Source organism: Carcharhinus amblyrhynchos, chromosome 9 (genome assembly GCF_965287045.1).
Source record: "Carcharhinus amblyrhynchos chromosome 9, sCarAmb.v2.hapA, whole genome shotgun sequence".
NCBI lineage: Eukaryota > Metazoa > Chordata > Chondrichthyes > Carcharhiniformes > Carcharhinidae > Carcharhinus > Carcharhinus amblyrhynchos.
In genome coordinates this window covers 110,509,737-110,527,316 of record NC_137332.1, presented here as the reverse complement: position 1 = coordinate 110,527,316, position 17,580 = coordinate 110,509,737, and the positions used below count along the sequence as shown (strand labels likewise).

The following is a 17,580-nucleotide window of genomic DNA, read 5'->3' as shown; positions in this document are numbered from 1 at the left end:
AGTAAGCATTGAACTTTCGCTATGTGGGAGACTGCCTGAGATCGCCACCCTAAGATGCTAACAGTTCAATCTGGTTCAGAATTAAACAGCAACCAGCAAGGACATACCAAAGTACCCTTATTCACCGACCTGGAAAGTTTACAGCAGGCAATACTTTCTGGGTTTCCTGAGACAGGCAGTGTTGGTGCATCTGAATGAGCGAGTTGGAAGGGATCAGAGGTCAATTATCCAGACTGTTTGTTCAGAAAATATGTTGATAATAATGTTCCATCTATTCGTTCATCCTTCCATCGATTCGTCCATCCAGCTGTTCATCCCTTTATTCGTCCATCCATCTGTCTTTCTGTCCGTCCGTCCGTTCATCCGTCTGTCCGGCCTTCCATCTGGCCCTCCATCCAATCATCCATCCGTCGATCTATCCATCCGCCCGTCCATCAGTCCATCAATTTATCAGTGTATTCATCTGTCCGTCCTTTCATTCATCCATCTACCCATACATCCATTCATCCGCCCGTTTGTCCAACCATCCACCCGCCCATCCCTCCATCTATCCATCCGTCCATCCATGTATTTGTTAAGTTTAGGCTACACTCCAATATGGAGATGGAGTTACAGAGGAAGAGTTTCAGCTCCGGCAGCTAGGACACTGTTTTTTGTATTTAAAGTAGGCCTTGCTGTTCTTTGCTAACAGACTTTTAGCTGCCTTTGCAGAAAGTATTGAATCCCGTTTTCAATGACAAAATTACTTTCTAGGGAACGGAACCGTTAAAATTTCAGCTCCCCAGTGTGAACAACGGACATTACACGGATTATAGTAGAATTTCCATTTTCAGTTCTGTAATGCTTCACTCCTATCCCGAAGCAGTTAAGTCTGACAATTTCAACTGCCTGATCAAAACATCTTGTCCTTTCACTCAGGAGGATGGCATGCTTATTGCAAATTAACGCTGGTACATGGGTGCCCCTGGAGAGGGAGCAAGCGGGGCATTTGGAACCTTCATGGCTTGACATGCTCCGTGGGCACTGACGGGTCTGGGCTGCATTGCCAACCCTCTTAATCATGTTGTTTTAGCTTTCATTTATGATTTAGTTTTTGTTTAATGCAATATTCCTTTAAGGGACATTCACTTCAATTTGTCCGTCAGTTTATTTGATTCAGTTTATTTGGTTATTTGATTTACTTCAAAATAATAAACCACTTGCCTCAAAAATCACTTTTCATCTAACCTTAGCAACTTGCCAAAAAGAGGGAGCATTAATCTTACTTTCTGTTTGTTTTTTCATATTGCGATACACTACTGGTGTTTCGGATTAATTTCAACGCATGATGGCAGTGTGGCACCATGGTTAACACTGTTGCCTCACAACGCCAGGACTCCGTGTTCGCGTCCTGGCCTCGGGTTACTGTGTGGAGAATGCACATTCTCCTCGTGTTCGCATGGGTTTCCTCTGGGTGCTCTGGTTTCCTCCCACAATCCAATGAAGTGCATATTAGGTGGATTGGCCGTGTGTTAGGGGGACTAGCTCGGGTAAATGCATGGGATTAGCGGATATGGACCTGGGTGGGATTCTGGCTGGTGCAGAATCGAACGGCCCCGTTCTGCGCTGTCGGGCTCTATAACTTAAATGTAGATGCTAATTTCCAGCATTATGTATGGCATGGAGGATGGTGGTGTCAAAAATCACCATATTGCTTCCATGCATATTGTCCAAAGGAAACCTCTAGCTCCTGTTACACTGGTCTTCCCCAGGCCTTTATTTCCCACATCAAACTACTTTCCTGAATAGAGCGATTTGATATGTATTCCTCATTAAGACGGCAAGAGTCACTTGCTAATGCATTCGGTTTGACTTCGTTGAGCATTAGTGTTTCACATGTTTGCCCTGGCTACGGAACTCCCTCTGAATCAACTGTTGGGGCATGTTTTATTGAATATTTCTAAGCATAGCAGACACCGAGCGGTAAGTGAAAAATATATGATTATTTCACTCTTTGTAGTTTTTAGTCAGTAAAGTGCGTGCAGATTCATTGATGGAGTTTTACTTCATAGTTATCTATCCAAAGTAAGTATAATCATATTGTTGATGTCTGAGTAGAAATCAGACCATTTCCTTCCCTATATCTAGGTCATCATTTGCCGACTGCTTTCCACATTCTTCTACTAGAAATTTGTTTAGCCCAACTATGCCGACTTGCTCATCCATTAACTGTTTCCTGCAACAACATGGGCTCATTACTCTAAGGAATATTTCGCAGCTGAATGAGTTAGTGTTGTTTTACTTCATATGTCATTGTGATGTGGTGATAAGCTATTAGTTTTAACTACCCGATTTTAGTTGGTCCCGTGGTGATGTTTTAAGAATAAAAAAGATATCATTCTTCCGTGTCTGATTTGCCTTGCAGGTGTCTAAATCATTCACATTTGTTTTTGCCTTTGGGTACTTGTTCCCCTTTTCAATTACAATGGCACTGTGGCATTGCCTCTGGACTAGTAATTCAGAGACCCAGGGCAATTCTCTGAGGACTCGGGTTCGAATCCCACCACGGCAGACGGTGATATTTGAATTGAATCAAAACCTGGAATTCAAAGTCCAATGATGACCATGAAACCATTGTTTATTGTTGGAAAAAAATCCAAGTGGTACAATAATGTCTTTTGGGGAAGGAAACCTGCCGTCCTTTCCTAGTCACAGTAAGAAGTTTCACAATAAATTCCAATAGGTTCATTTGGTACCATGAGCTTTCAGAGCGCTGCTCTTTCATCAGGTGAGTGGCTTACCTGATCTGGCCTACGTGTGACTCCAGCCCACAGTAATGTGGTGGACACTTAAATGCCCTCAGGGATGGGCAATAAATGCTGGCCCAGCCGGCGACGCCCATGTCCTATAAACGAACGAATATTAAAAAAAAATGCAGGAAATAGAGGGAAGGGTTCTCAACTATTTTCAAATATAAAGCTCCCTTGGTGATATGAGTGCAACTTAAGGAGAGTGTTTATACGCTTTTGAACTTTCTATCCCTTGTTAAAGAAATCAAAAACGCTTGCATTGTAACACATATTTTTCTTCGGCATGAAGACGAGTGATACCACAGAACATGTATTGATAGTTTTGTTTCAGGTACGCAATATGAACCTTGTTGCAAGTCTGGGCAATAATTCAATCAAAATTTGGGCATCGACTCCACCGGAAATTTCATCTCTTTGGGTCCGCGGCAATGGCACAGAAGGAGCGATCCCTTTAGAGGCCGATCCCTGATCTGCTTACACTGTGTTCGCCGGTTTCGAGGTCAATCCTGTGATCTAAGCTAAAACGTTCTGCAGCTCACTATCCGTGCAGCTGCCGCCAGAGTCCCGCCGGTTGTCTGGAGACATCTGACAGCGGGTGATGGTGCCTTAACCCCTCAGGGTACCTTCCATGTCATTGTTGAACCCGAGATAGGAAGATGTCAAATGTAAAGAACTCCTGATTGACGCTCTCCAGAAGCTTAAGTAGATGAAAAATGGTTACTGGAGAAGGCTAAGAAACGAGAATAGATCTTGAACTTGATATACAAAAAGAGGCAAGAAAGGATTTTGAAATAAATATTTGATCGAAGTAAAAGTTTATTTATTATTAGGTTTACATTAACACTGTAATGAAGCTATTGTGAAAAATCCACTTGGCACCACTCCCCGGAGTCTGTTCAGGTACACTGAGCGAGAATTGAGCATGGCCAATGCACCTAGCCAGCACTTCTTTCGGATTGTGGGAGGAAGCCAGAGTACCCAGTGGAAACCCACACAAGCATGGGCAGAACGTGAAGACTTCACACAGAGAGTGACCCAAACCCGGAATAGAACCTGGATTCCTACCGCTGGAAGCAGCAGCGCTGACCACAGCGCCACCACGCCAATCAAAGACAATGAAGGAATCTCTATCAAAACCTGCTCGCCCAGAGATCACAAGCTGAGGTGATCTACCTGGCCTTCAAGAAGTCAGCCAACCATACAAATTGTATTTAGAGAAAAGACTTCGTTTAAAGGAAAATACTTAAGCCAACATCAGGAACCCTAAACAAAACACGGGCATACGCAACCACCTTCTTATCCGCGAGAGTAACATATTTGGAGAAAATCTACTCCTCAATATCTCCAGGACAGCTTATTATAGTTAGAGGATTCCTTCATTGGAAAATGATTACGATGACAGATGCCAAATAGTGAAGACCGTACAAAAAAGTAATTCATCACAGTTCGTTGTTGGTTACAATGATTAATAAAAGAGTAAATGAACAAAAACATCGTGTGTTTATGAACTTTTGAGAGTAAAAATATCAACAATATATAGCAAAAATGCGGCTCTTTAATTTACAGGAAAGGTCTTCTGCACCTTCCATTTTGTGCCAAAGATCGCGTTCATCGAAATTCAACCCTGAACTTACTAATGATTTACTAGTTTTCAGAGCCCTTCCTCTGCCGGTTCCATGCCTGAGACGTCATTAGCGTACTGGGGCCCGAACCACCCCGTACACTATCGGTTCTTCCATCTGGTTTCGAGGTCTCACTGGCGCCTGATTCTTGTTCTTATCACGACCAGGCCTCACTACCCCGGACACAACATTGTCTTCGCCTCGTTGAGGTGGGGGGCCCGCGACATGATTGTTCGTGCCGTTCCCCGGTTGCCGTGTTTTGGGTTTGGCGATGCGCAGGTCAGCATAAACAACATTGTTCGACGTGCCTCCCTCAAATGAAACAAAATTTAAAAATAAAGAAACGGAAATGTTAACACTGCAGTTGCTCAGTATAATAATACCATTGCTGACCTAATGGAAAACCGCAGAAAGATGTGTTGCGAAAAAGTGCTTAGAAGTTAGAAGTGCAAGAACACAGAGTGCAAAAAATGAAACATTTGTAGTGAAAGGCCAAACAACAGGGTTACCAAAGCAACAAGTTACCAAGACTTTCAGGTATGATTTTTTTTGAAGTCAGCCAATCAATTTGAATTTGGCAATTAGAAACCGGCAACCTATTAAATTTAAATGTGATGATACTGGCAATTTAGGACCAATCCCATTGTGAGGGATATTGAAGTGTCATCACAGCTATAAAAGAAAAGAGCAGCGGGACAAAAGGCAGAGGTCAACTGCCGCCTGCCACAGCTCAAAGCCCTTAGCTTAATGCCCCATTGAGTAAAGGTACGAAAGAAAAAAGAATAGACAGAGAAGGTCCGAATATTCCAAAAGACACAAAGCTGGTTGTCATTTAGAGAGTAACGAAAACTATATTTTTTGTTAATGATTTAGGTTTGTATTTGATGGAACAACATTCCATTAGAATTTTGTTTTATTCGTGTTGTTAATTATTTAGCTAACTTATTGTTATTTGGATAAGATGTTGTTTCTTGTTAACTTCAGAGAGAGTGCCAGGCAGTATTTTGATTTGTCCACTAGAGGTCGCTGAAGAGCAGGTCACACCACGCTGACTTTTTTTACAGATTGTAAGACATATTTCTCTTTGAGTGGTTAGGTTTTTATCCTCAGATGGGGGATAAGCCTCTGCTTTATAATAGATGTCTTTTGCATCCATTGTTCCCCCGTGTATGGCACAACAGGAATTGAGAAATACCTCGAAATCTCAGCAATTAATATGGAAGCGAAATTCCTTCAAGTTTGCAACTTGCATTTAAACCTGTTAGGGTTTTTTTTTGCTATTCTAACAAGGCGGACAATGGTGTTATCCTCAGATTATTAATACAAAAATACAATTAATGTTAAGTAAATCCTGGTGCAAATTCTATCATGGTGGATGGGTGGATTTTGAATTCAATAATAATAATTATGGAATTAAGAATCTACAGATGACCATGAAAGCATTGTCAAATGTCCGAAGAAGCTATCTGGTTCGCTCATACCTTTTTAGGGAAGGAAATCTGCCATCCTTACTCGGTCTTGTCTACATGTGACTGCAGAGCCATAGTAGTGTAGTTCACACTCAGCTGCCCCCAGCAAGTCACCCAGTTGTTCAAGAAGGCAGCTCACCACCACCATCTTAAGGCGAGCTAGGGATGGGGAATAAATGCTGGCTGGCAAGCGAAGTCCATGTCCCAGGAGCGAATTTAAAAAATGCCAGTGAGAGAGGCCAAGAATCTTTTGGATTTTTTAGTCCATCAGTTGGTTGGCTGTGGACGGATTGCTATTGTTTACAAGTATTGTTAAAAGCACATAGAAACTTTTGACTGTTCTTTACTGATCCGAACCTCTCTTAAATGAGGCCATATATAAGCTCTCAGAAGGTTTTTTGGTGACCTGTTAGTCAGCGAGGTTAGGGTTAGTTTTCTTGAAATAGAGTTTGCTCTTTCAAAACAGAAGAAGATACTAGCAGTGTTCCTGTCCTGCAACAACTCCCCTGCAGCGATTGAAGGTTGGAAGATGATTGTTAGAGTTGATACTTGTTCCTGACACCCAGAGAACCCAGATATACATTTCACCTGGGCCTGGAGATTTATTCACTTATAAGGACGCAGCATGGTTTCATTAAGGGGAAGTCGTGTCTGACAAATTTACTGGAGTTCTATGAGGATGTGTCTAGGGCGGTGGATAGAGGAGAGCCGGTGGATGTGGTCTTTCTGGATTTTCAGAAGGCGTTTGACAAAGCACCTCACAAGAGGTTATTGCAGAAGGTCGAGGGACACGGAGTTGGGGTTAGCGTGGATAGAGGATTGGTTGTCAAATAGGAGGCAGAGAATGGGTGTCAACGGGTGCTATTCGGATTGGCGGATGGTGACTAGTGGAGAGCCCCAGGGGTCGGTGCTGGGGCATCAGCTTTTTACCATTTACATAGATGATCTGGAGGTGGTAACCCATGTAGGGTGTAGAAATTTGCTGATGACACCAAGATTGGAGGAAAGGCAAATTGTGCGGAGGGTGTGGAGAGTCTGCAGAAGGATCTAGATAGGCTGGGCGAATGGGCCAGGAAATGGCAAATGGAATTTAACGTTGGCAAGTGTGAGGTGGTCCACTTTGGTGGGAAGAATGGTAGGAAGGACTATTACTTATGTGGCGAAAAACTGCAGCAGGCGACGGTGCAGAGGGACCTCGGGGTCCTTGTGCATGAGTCGCAAAAACCCAGCCTGCAGGTGCAGCAGGTGGTCAGGAAAGCGAATGGGATGCTGGCCTTCATAGCGAGGGGCTTTGAATATAAAAGTAGGGAGGTCTTGCTGCAGCTGTATAGGGCATTGGTGAGGCCGCAGCTGGAGTACTGTGTGCAGTTTTGGGCGCCGCACCTGCGCAAAGATATTCTGGCCTTGGAGGGAGTGCAGAGGAGGTTTACTAGGCTGATACCGGAGTTGAGGGGGTTGAGCTATGAGGAGAGGCTGAATAAACTAGGCTTGTACTCGTTGGAGTTTAGAAGAATGTGGGGAGATCTCATTGAGACGTATAAGATGATGAATGAGATGGATAGGATAGAGGTGGAGAGACTCTTCCCGCTCAAAAAGGACAGTAGGACTAGGGGGCACAGCCTCAAGATAAAGGGGGCGGGGCGGTTTAGAACGGAGTTGAGGAGGAACTTCTTCACTCAAAGGGTGGTGAATCTCTGGAATTCTCTGCCCGTTGAAGTGGTGGAGGCTGCCTCGCTAAATATTTTTAAGACGCGGGTTGATGGGTTTTTGATAAGCGAGGGGATTAAGGGTTATGGGGAGAGGGCGGGAATGTGGAACTGAGCCACGACAGATCAGCCATGATCTTATTGAATGGCGGGGCAGGCTCGAAGGGCTAGATGGCCTACTCCTGCTCCTATTTCTTATGTTCTTATGTTAAGGACTTTAAACAGCTTACTATTTTCTCCCTTACCACATTTACCTTCTCAAATATTTTAGCTTTGTCTCCCTAGTTACTTTGTCTGCTTTCTTTCTCTGAGGAAAACGGAAAGTATCCATGAAGAGGCTTGTCTGTGTCACGTACTTCCAGGTGTATTTTAACTTATTGATCTCTAATTGGCCTTACTCTTTCCTTTGTTATCCAATTGTTCTTTGTGAATAGATAAAACATTTTGGGATTTTTCTGGATAATACCTGCCAATGTTTTGCCGGTTCCTTGTTTCCCTAAAGTTCATAGAAATCGTAGAGTTCCTGCAGTGCAGAAGGAGGCCATTCGGACCATCGAGTCTTTACCGACAACAATCCCACCCAGGTCCTGTCCCCATCACCCCACACATTTATCCCAGTAATCTCTCTAACCTTGGCGTCCCTTGCAACTAAGGATCAATTTGGCATGGCCAATCAGCCTAACCCGCACATCTTTGGTGTCTGGGAGGAAACTGGAGCACACAGAGGAAACTCACCCAGACACGGGGGGAAGGTGCAGATTGCACAATTTCAGTGACCCAAGCAGGGAATTGAACCCAGGCCACTGGAGCTGTGAGACAGCAGTGCTAACCACTGTGCCACCATGCAGCCCCAAAAGTGTGCAAAACACAATCCCCCACTACCAAAAATTTAGCAGTCGGGTATCCCGCATTTGGAGACATCACAGGTGTCAGCATACCCGAAGGGCAATGGGCTAACTCGCCCTGGGCGAACCACCTGCTTGATCATGGTTTCACCCCATCAGGTAAGTGATCTTAAGCATAATCATTGAGCTGCAGCGTCAATACTATAAGGAGACAGCCATTAGACCCATCAAGTCGATGGCTACTCTCTGTAGTGACATCCAACCATTCCTGTTCGTCCACTTAAGCCCTGTAGGTTTATTCCCTTATGTTCCTATCCCATTTACTTCCGAACTCCTTTATCAGCTTTGCTTTCATTTTCCTCCATCTCTCTTGGAGACTGCGAGTTTCAGGTCATCGTCACTCGCTGCATAAGGAAGTTCTGCCACAGATCCCCTCCCCCTCTGCTGCGCAAAACCTTAAATATTCCTTGCAAATTCAGTAGAGAGGAACAGCCTGTATTTTCCTCCTTATTTAATTCTGGCAACTCGTGTGCACCTCCAACAAATAGTGCTCTTCAATCACGATTGCTCCAAGGAGAACAACACGAAATTCCCCAACCTAACCTTGTAACTAAAAGCTTTCAACCTTGAAATTGTTCCGATAAATCTCCTTTCAGCATTTCCAAATATCATTTCCGTTCTTATAAAGTATGGTGACCAGAATTGACACAATTGTTATTTATTTATTCGTATCACAAGTAGGCTTACAGTCATACTGAAATGAAGTTATTGTGAGAATCCTCTATTCTCCACAGTCCTGCGCCTGTTCGGATACACTGAGGGAGAATTAAGCATGGACCATGCACCCAACCAGCTTGTCTTTCGGACTGTGGAGGGAAACCCATGAACATGGGGAGAATATGCAAACTCTGCACAGACAGTGACCCAAGTTGGGAATCGAACCTGGTGCTGTGGGGGAGCAGTGGTAGCCACTGTGCCACCATACTCAAGGATGATCAGAATGCTATTAAACTCGTCTTCCCCGCGTTTGTATTCAATGCAGCGATACAGGAATGCAAAAGTCCGTTTGCCTTGTCAGTTTCCTCTCAACTTTAACTGTTTATACACATAAACCTGCAATCTCTTTTTTTTATATTTAATTTCACCCTTTCACTTTCCATGCTCCTGTTTGTTTTTTACAGTACTGGTTTATTGACATCTGAGATTTGCTTTCGTTTTTGCTTCGTCCTACACTATACGCTGTGTGGTACGTCACTTCAATTTAACTCCCTGTATTCAACGTACCTATTTACAATACTCAATATTGTGCATGACGGAGCAACTGCCCATGCAACATTTTACACTCCAGTCAAGCACCTTTAATCTATGTTCTTTTGAAGGAATAGGCCATTCGTCCTCTCGAGCCTGATGCGACATTCAGTTAGATCATGGCTGATCTACCTCAGGGCTATTTTCCTGCACCATCTCCACAGCCCTTCGTTGTCTCCAATACACAGACTCGAACCACCTCTGCTGTGCTCATGCTGAATGACTGAGCCTCCACATTCTTCTGGGGTAGTGAATTTCAAAGGTGCAGCGCACTCAGAGGGAAGAAATTCCACCTCGTTTTAGTTCGACATGCCCTTCTCCTTACTGTATGCCCCCTGAAACTGAACGATTTAGTTGTAGACCTCTGCTCAAATTTCTAACTGTAGAGCACGAACTCGCGCTCGCACTAGATTGAATTCTATCTCCCTGTGTCCACCCAATCCACCAGTCCATTTATGTCCTCTTGAAGTTTAAGAACAAGCTCCTTCCTGTTCACGACACTTGTTTTGCAATTTTACGATCATCATCAATTTGTTTAAAATGATGATATCAAATAGCAATCGGAGGAATATGTGATTGCCGATTGAATATATTTGTTAATTTTGCTTAATAAAACACTCACAAGTGTGGCGATTCTGTGCCTTTACAAAATGCATTTAATCATGTTCCCAGTAGCATTTCATTGGCACCATGTTGCCTGCAACCAGTGTCCTTTATTTCTGCTGAGGGGGGATAATAGACATTCTGCTAATTTTAATCTGGACCAATGTAGTGTTCTGTGGTTTAGTGGTCCTTTGCAGACAGCTGAGCTTGATTTGAGATTGATCGATGGTTTATATTAATTAGGAAAAGCTGTGATTCAGAAAAAAAAGCAGTTTCAGTTTTGTTTGAGTTGCTGTTAGAAAGAAGACAATGTCTCTATCTCTCTCTCTCTCCTGGTGCTTGCTGCAAGTTCCAGGACTGAAAGCCTCAGAGATTTAATCCAACATTTAAAGGACCAATCAACAGTCGGTATAAAAAGCTTAAAGTCCACTGATTTTATGCCCAGTCTAGAGAAATGTGTATGTAGGTGGGATGATGTTTGACTTGAAACAGTATAGGTAGCTAGTTGTAAAGATTCATATTGTGTTGTGTTTAATTCGTATAATTGGTAAAATGTACGCCAAATAGTTTTGTTATATTTTAACTATGTACTGAAATAAACTTTATTTGACAAAAGCTTCCAAGTGCGTCACTTGAATCATACCACAGCAGAAATAAAGGACACCAGTTGCAGACAACACAGTGTCAATAAAATGCTACTCGGAAGATGATTAAAATACATTTCTTAAAGGCACAGTATCATCACACTTCTGAGTATTTTATTTAGCAAAATTAACACATGTATTCAGTTGATAATCACATATTCCTCTGATCGTTATTTGATATCATTATTTTTAACAAATTGATGACGTGGAAAAATTGCAGAAGAAGAGGTGTCATGAGCAGAAAGGAGCTTGTTCTTAATATTTTATGCTCACCCCATGCCAAAATGAAAAGTAAAATTTAGGGTCTGGGTTAACTTCATGAAATATTTCACAGTTTCTGGCCTGGGTCCTAATGCAAGAAAGAGACTTCATTCTGGGAATTATGGAGAGCATCTGCATTTTTCGGAATCAATGTTGTCTTAAGGTAGACTTATAATTCAGATGATTGGGCGATGAACCTGATAATCTACTGTTTTCATCCTATACTTTCGTGTACGGGTGGCACAATGGTACAATGGTTAGTGCTGCGACGTTGCAGTGCCAGGGACCCAGGTTCGATTCCTGGAGTGAGTCACTGTCTGTGTGTAGTTTGCAAATTCTCCCTGTGTCTGCGTAGGTTTCCTCTGGGTGCTTCGGTTTACTCCCACAGTCCTGAGATGTGCGGATTAGGTGGATGGGCCATGCTAAATTGCCTGTTAGTGTCAGGAGTAGTAGCTAGGGTAAATGCATGGGCTTATGGGGATACGGCGTGGGTGGTATTGTGGTTGGTGCAGACTCAATGGGCTGAATAGCTTCCTTCTGTGCTGTAGGGTTCTCTAAGTCTATACTGAGATTTCATCCATGACTTCCATTCAAAACCAAAAGTCTATTAAAAATCTAAATGCTTCTGTAATTGCAATGTGGTACATCTTTCTTACCTGCGCGTCATTTCGATTAGTTGGTGTTCTGTCTGCAAAACATTTAAGATAAACATATTACACTTACGCGGTGAAGAAGGCAAGTGGAATGCATAATAAGTCATTTCCCAGTGAATCAAGTAATCGCTCAATAATGATATGAAGCTAAAATGAAGTTCTACAGTGAGACCTGAATGCATAACCTTTCACTGCGCAAGCGCATATACCATAATGTGAGCTGTAGGCTAACTTGTGCATAATGCTGGAGTCCTGGAAATTTTACTGGTCCAGCAATACACAGGCAGAGTTTATTACTCCGGGAATATGAGTCCACATGTCAGTGTGAAATTTAAATTCAATAAATAAATAAATATTTCATTGGAAGCTTATCTCAATAATGATAACCATGCAACCATCGATTGTGGCAAAAAAAACTCATCTTGTTTGACCAGGTCTCTTAGGAATCGTTCTTAATTAATGTGGTCTTGATGACACCACGCCCACAGCAATGTGTTTGACTCTGAACTGCCACCTGAAATGGCTCACTACACTATTCAGATGTACCAAACCACTGCCGGAAAGTTAATAAGAACATAAGAACGTAAGAACATAAGAAATTGGAGCAGGAGTAGGCCATCTAGCCCTTCGAGCCTGCCCCGCCATTCAATAACATCATGGCTGATCTGTCGTGGCTCAGTTCCACTTTCCCGCCCTCTCCCCATAACCCTTAATCCCCTCTCCTATCAAAAACCCATCAACCCGCGTCTTAAAAATATTTAGCGAGGCAGCCTCCACCACTTCAACGGGCAGAGAATTCCAGAGATTCACCACCCTTTGAGTGAAGAAGTTCCTCCTCAACTCCGTTCTAAACCTCCCCCCCTTTATCTTGAGGCTGTGCCCCCTAGTCCTACTGTCTTTTTTGAGCGGGAAGACTGCAGTAATTCACCACTGCCTTCGCAAGGACAGTGAGGATGGACCACATGCCGGCCTTATCAGCTACAGCCATATATAAAGGAAATAAGACATAATTGCAAGTGAATCCTGATGTTAAATACAAAGTAATCAGTTACATTCTACCTCTTAGCTCTAAAGACATTATGCTGCTTTACAGTGCATGCCATGGTACAATCTAGAAACAAATAAACTAGGAGCATGAAGAGACTCTTCGAGCCTACTCCACAATTCAATATGATCATGGCTGATCTTCTATCTCAATATTCCTTCTTCCTCCCTACACTTCTTCATCTTCAGCTTCATGCATCTGAACCGGTCATTGGTAGAACTCTCATAAGCCTAAGCTCAAGCACAGAGGGTATGTATCAACTCATTCGTTGTTGCTGATTTTAGACGTTGTCCGCAAGGTTAGCACTGCCGTCAGCTGCTGTAATATTCAGCGATGACTGACTTCACTCCCGCGAAAATTTCTCAATGCTATCCGCATTAGAAGGTTGTGTGCTCATGCCCCATTCCACAACTTTCAACACAAAATCTGACACTGCAGAAGAAGCGCTCCAGTGACGGAGGTGATGTATTTGGGATGTGAGGTGAATTCAAGTCTAGGATGACCCTGTTACCCCAAGATCTTTTAATATGAATATAAACGATAACTGCCGACGGGCAGAGGAGCTACCACCATCGCTCCTCACCATCAAATTAATCCGGCTCTCATTCAATCCCGCAGCCAATAGTGATCACTGAGGCAAAAGCCCACGGCCAAATAAAATTATTCTCACATTCTTGTGTTTAACAACCTGCCTTGTCGATCTCCCCACAGTACATTGTGCAAGATATACTTCTTGGGGCTAAAGGGACTTCAGGGGTATGGGTTAGGGCGGGTTCAGGATTTAATTTTGATGATCAGCCTTGATTAAAATGAATGGCGGAGCGGGCCGAATGGCCTATTTCTGCTTCCATTGTATTATTATGAAACTATTTCATTAGTTGTAAGTTGCTCATCAGTTCCGGAAATGTTTTGCATGTGATGGTGTTGCCAACATAGTCAGAGGCCATTCGGCCCAAAACGATGCAAGCTCTCTTTTTCTTTGCGATATTGTGCAGTCGATGCATAGTAGCACTCATGCATTTCCATCCAAGTTGCTTTTAAACTCTAAATATACCCGATCACTACTCACCACGATAAGACATATATGACGTACTTTGACACTTCTTGAGGCTCCAGAAGATAAGAATTGCGATTAAGAGAAGCACTAATGTAGTGACCGCCAACGCTGAAGACAAAGTGATCAATTTGTGCTTTGAAGCTTCTTCCTCGCTCTCGGCCCGACCTGGGGAATATGAAACGATTATTAACAATAACATCCTGGTTAGCTTTCCAATGAACGGAGCAACATGTTTGGCTCATTGTAAAGTCACTTTCTAAAAACGTAGATCATATGTTTTAAGCGTTTAGTTCCCTTTTCCATGACAATGTATTTGATTTGATTTGATTTATCAGTGTCACGTGTTTTGGGGCACACTGAAAAGTGTTGTTTCTTGCATGCTATAGAAAAAACATACCGTTCATAGGGTGCATATGGGAGAAGGAAAGGAGAGAGTGTAGAATATAGTGTTACATCATAGCTGGGGTGTAGAGAAAGATCAGATGCCCCATCGTGTTCTACCGAACCTAGGACAATCCTGTCAACTCAAGAATCAGTCTAATGACCTTACACTGCACTGCCTCTGAAGCAATTATATTATTTCTTAAATAAGGACATATAAACTGTACACAATACTGCGAGTGTGGACTCATCGAGGTCTTGTAAAGCAGCAATATAACATCCTTGCTCCTGCACTCAAAACCTTTTGCAATGAAGGTCAACTTGCCATTTGGCTTCCTAACCCGTTGCTTTACCTGAATGCTTGCTTTCAGTGAGTGGTGTACTAGGTCGCACAGGTCTCTTTGGGCATCAACGTTAGCCAATCTCTCACCATTTAGAACATAATAAGAAATAGGAGCAGGAGTAGGTCATCTAGCCCTTCGAGCCTGCCCCGCCATTCAATAAGATCATGGTTGATCTGAAGTGGATCAATTCCACTTACCTGCTCCCCATAACGCTTAAATCCCTTATCGATCAGAAACCTATCTACCCGTGACTTAAACATATTCAACGAGGTAGCCTCCACCACTTCAAAGGGCAGAGAATTCCAGAGATTCACCACCCTCTGAGAGTAGAAGTTCGTCCTCAAGTCTGTTCTAAACTGCGCCCCCCTCCCCCCATATTTTGAGGCTCTGCCCTCTAGTCCTGGTTTCCTTTCTAAGTGGAAAGAATTTCTATACCTCTACCCTATCTAGCCCCTTCATTATCTTGTAAGGCTCTATAAGATCCCCGGCAGCCTTCTAAACTCCAACGAGTAAAGGCCCGATCTACTCAATCTCTCCTCATAAGCTAACCCCCTCATCGCTGGTATCAGCCTGGTGAACCTTATCTGTACTCCTCCAAGGCCAATATATCCTGTAGCAAATAAGGGGACCAAAATTGCAAACAGTACTCCAGTTGCGGCCTCACCAGTGCCTTGTACAGTTGCAACTAGACCTTCTTGCTTTTATATTCTATCCCTTCGCGATTAAGGCCAACATTCCATTCGCTTTCTTGATCACCTCCTGCGCCTGCAGATTGAGTGTTTGTAGTTCATGCACAAGGACAGGAGCATGTTGCAACTTTTCACCATTTAAATAATATTCCATCCTACTATTATTTTTCCAAAGTGCTTAACCTCACATTTGCCAACGTTATACTCCATCTGCCAGGTCCTTGCCCACCCACTCAGCCTATGCAAATCTCTCTGCAGACTTTCCGCGTCCTCCACGCAATTCGCTTTCCCACTCATCTTCGTGTCATCAGCAAACTTTGTTACCCTACACTCAGCCCCTTCCTCCAGACCATCTATGTATATGGTAAACACTTGAGGCCCCAGCACTGATCACTGCGGCACGCCACTAGTTACCAACTGCCAACCAGAAAAGCACCCATTTATTCCAACTCTCTGCTTCCTGTTAGGTAGCCAATCCTTAATCCACGTTAACACTTTGCCACTAACTCCGTGTACCCTAGCCTTCTGCAGCAACCTTTTGTGAGGCACCTTATCGAACACCTTCTGGAAATCTAAAAACACCACATCCACTGGTTCCCCTCTGTCTACTGCACTAGTCACATCTTCATAAAATTCCAGTAAATTCGTTAAACACGACTTTCCCTTCATGAATCCATGCTACGTCAGCTTGATCGAACAGTTCTTTTCTAGGTGTCCTGCTATTTCTTCTTTAATATGGATCCTAGCATTTTCCCAACTACGGACGTTAAGCTAACCGACCTGTAGATACCCGCCTTTTGTCTGCTACCTTTTTTAAACAGCAGCGTAACAGTAGCTGTTTCCCAATCCACCAGCACTTCTCCAGAGTCCAGCGAATTTTGTAAATAACTACTAACGCATCTGCGTTTACTTCTGCCATTTCTTTCAGTACCCTGGGATGCATTCCATCCAGTCCCAGGGACTTGTCTTCCTTCAGTCCCATTAGTCTACCAAGCACTACCTTTAGAAATACTAATTGTATGAAGGACCTCATCTCCTACCAACCCTCTATCTTTAAGAGATATTCTGTTAAATAATATTCTTTCATTCTGATTCTTCTTCCGAAGTGAACAACTTCACATTTACGCACGTAATACTGCATTTGTCATGTATTGTCCAATTGACACAATTTGATCATGTCATCAGGAAGCCTCCTAATATCCTCCTCACTACTCAACTTCCCACTACGCTTCTCTTCATCAACAAATTATGGAAGGAATGCTTTAAGTTTCCGCATCCATCCAATTGATGTACATTGCGAATAGTTAGGGCCCATGCATAGCTCTCTGTGAGACTTCACTAGTTACTGTCCGCTACTTCAAAAGAGACCCATTTATTCCTATTTTCTGTTTCCTTTCTGCTAATAAATTCTCAACCACCCCGTTCCCCGCACCCCCCACCACCGCTCCCCCCCCATCCCCATCCCATATGTTTCAATTTTGAACACTGATACCCTTTGTGGGACTTTACCAGAAGCCTTCAGAAAATCCAAATAGACGCATCCACTGGTTAAAACTAACCTATGCTACTCATAATGTCCTCAGAATTTTCAGTAGCATTTTCAAATATAATTTCCCTTTCATAAATCCGTATTGATTTTGTCTAATCCCTTTTATATTCTCCAGCAGTTATTGCCTCCTTCATAATAGACTCCAGCATTTTCCCTGCTTCTTACCTTAAACTAACTTGTCTGTTTTTTCCGTTGCTCATTTTTTTAAATAACAAAGTTGAATGTGGGACCCTTCAATCTGCCAGGACTGTGCAGAATCTGCAGAATTTTGGTGATGACAACAAACACATGCATCATTCCCATAGCCAGCACCTTTGTTACCCTAGCATGCAGATTGTCAGGTCCTCGGGATTTTTTTGGTTTTCTGCCCATTAATTGCTCTAACATTAATTTTCTATCATTGCTAATTTCCTCAAACTCCTCTTTCTCAGTGCAATCTAGATTCCTTATCAGTTCTTGAAGTTTATTTGTATCTTCCCCCAAGGAATCAAGAAAAAAATGCACATGTTTGATTGCTCTGCTGTTTCCTTGTTCTCTGTTGTAAGTTCTACTCTTACTGACTGTAAAGGACCTATATTTGTCTTCATTATTGTATTTCTTTTTATATGTTTGCAG

General features: G+C 42.9%; 1 non-coding gene across 1 annotated transcript; it reads right to left on the bottom strand.

The window, feature by feature from the left end:
* Positions 1–8,435: 8,435 nt before the first annotated feature.
* On the bottom strand, positions 8,436–8,598 carry LOC145348775 (U1 spliceosomal RNA). The gene has a single exon (XR_013888012.1). It is a non-coding gene; the product is annotated as a U1 spliceosomal RNA (small nuclear RNA).
* Positions 8,599–17,580: the final 8,982 nt, after the last annotated feature.